This window comes from Zootoca vivipara, chromosome 3 (assembly GCF_963506605.1).
Source record: "Zootoca vivipara chromosome 3, rZooViv1.1, whole genome shotgun sequence".
Lineage (NCBI taxonomy): Eukaryota > Metazoa > Chordata > Lepidosauria > Squamata > Lacertidae > Zootoca > Zootoca vivipara.
Genome location: NC_083278.1, coordinates 90,871,020 through 90,871,384, shown reverse-complemented (window position 1 = coordinate 90,871,384; position 365 = coordinate 90,871,020). Strand labels below are relative to the sequence as shown.

At 48.5% G+C, this 365-nt stretch overlaps 1 non-coding gene across 1 annotated transcript; it reads left to right on the top strand.

Moving 5' to 3' along the window:
- Positions 1-292: 292 nt before the first annotated feature.
- TRNAT-UGU (transfer RNA threonine (anticodon UGU)) lies at positions 293-365 on the top strand. The gene has a single exon. It is a non-coding gene; the product is annotated as a tRNA-Thr (tRNA).

Sequence of the window (365 nt, the reverse complement as noted above, 5' to 3'; positions counted from 1 at the left end):
CCATCATGTTTGGGGGGCGGGAAAATCTCTCTCTTCTGGTCCAGAAGAAGGAGAATTGCTTTGGAAAACTTCCCCGGAAACGCACGATCCGGCTGTGTCTCTCTGCTTCGGGGCTGTAGGTTGTTTTGTTTTTTTCCGGCGTTATGCACACAGCGCTTGGGGGGATTTTTTAATTAAAAGGTTGCTTTTTGGGTCTTCGCGACAACATCGATCTAAAAAGTCGATAAAATGGTAGAAGCATCCGGGTAGCATAGAACAGTACCATTCATTTGTATCAGCAGAACTGATAGGTGGCTCCATAGCTCAGTGGTTAGAGCACTGGTCTTGTAAACCAGGGGTCGCGAGTTCGATCCTCGCTGGGGCCT